The 1,446-nt window shown below is 45.9% G+C and overlaps 1 pseudogene; it reads right to left on the bottom strand.

The window, feature by feature from the left end:
- Positions 1 to 482: 482 nt before the first annotated feature.
- On the bottom strand, positions 483 to 600 carry LOC124803878 (annotated as a pseudogene).
- Positions 601 to 1,446: the final 846 nt, after the last annotated feature.

The raw sequence follows: 1,446 nt of genomic DNA, 5'->3' as shown, positions 1-1,446 counted from the left end.
GCTAAGGACAACACACACACCCATGCCCGAGGGAGGACTCGAATCTCCGGCGGGAGGGTCCGCGCAATCCGTGACATGACGCCTCAAACCGTGTAGCCACTCTGCACGTCCAAGCCTCCGAAGCCCATGTTCTGTGAAGAGTCGTGAAAGTCCAACCGTTTAGCGCCTAGAGGTAGTTTCACTGCCCTTCTACCTCCCTTTATTACGGATGATCATGAAATTAGCATGTGAACATTCGACCGGCTTCCCCGTATTAGAGATATTGGTTCACAGACTCTAAACCACTCCGTCTACAGGCCACAAGTGGCCCATCGGGACCATCTGACCACCGTGTCATCCTCAGAGGAGGATGCGGATAGGAGGGGCATGGGGTCAGCACACCGCTCTCCCGGTTGTTATGATGGTATTCGTGACCGAAGCCGCTACTATTCGGTCGAGTAGCTTCTCAATTGGCATCACGAGGCTGAGTGCACCCCGAAAAATGGCAACAGCGCATGGCAGCCGTGATGGTCACCCATCCAAGTGCCGACCACGCCCGACAGCGCTTAACTTCGGTGATCTCACGGGAACCGGTGTATCCGCTGCAGCAAGGCCGTTCCCGGTTCACAGACTCTGCGTAATAATAATTTGCCCTGTGTCAAAGTCGCTTACCTCAATGGTTTTTCCCATTTGGAGCCCATATCTTTGCGAGGGTGATGCCCCATTGGTGTCTGCTGCGGTTACATACTTTTCTTACCGCGTCATGTGGCCGCAACGCCACCTAGCGCCATCTAACGTCGCGGTGGTTTGGCTTATCAGCGTAATTATTGTTAATAGAAAACACTGGCGGTTTTTGCAGAAGCATATCCGCATATATTGCGTCTTACACTGGTAATAATGAAATTCATCACCCATAGCCGTTACAGATAAAAAAAAGTAAGGCTAAAATCCTGGAGCCTTTCGATTTGATGGCACTTCGACCTCTTGCATGCTAAATTTTCATTTTTATTTTTATTTATTTTTTATTTATTCTTTACTCAAGCAGCTTCTGACTTGATAGCACTACGCTGAGTAGACGGCGTTCCCAACCTTCCACGAAAGAAAAGTCTTACTTGGTTACTCGAAATCTAACTGAAATCTTCGCTTCAGTAATCAGCAACTGTTACCACTAGGCCAAATTATTTTCCTGTTTTTATGATCCACCTGTTTACAAATGTAATACAATATCTAATGCAACTCATTTTTAAGATATTGTACCTCTGTAAAACTGCTTTTCGAAAGCTACAATTAATTTATATAGTCGAGTCAGAAACAAATAGTACACATGGTAATTACTACTACAGCTAAATGAACGAAAGAATAATCAAATTACACCACTGTTGGTCAAAACCATGTAGTTTCAATTGTGCTTGCAGTCGATAGCGGAAGATTTTCTTCTGCGTGAAAGGAAGGGCACAGTTCACAATC

Source organism: Schistocerca piceifrons, chromosome 6 (assembly GCF_021461385.2).
Source record: "Schistocerca piceifrons isolate TAMUIC-IGC-003096 chromosome 6, iqSchPice1.1, whole genome shotgun sequence".
NCBI lineage: Eukaryota > Metazoa > Arthropoda > Insecta > Orthoptera > Acrididae > Schistocerca > Schistocerca piceifrons.
The sequence above is the reverse complement of the archived record's forward strand: the minus strand, read 5'-3'. Positions and strand labels throughout refer to the sequence as shown.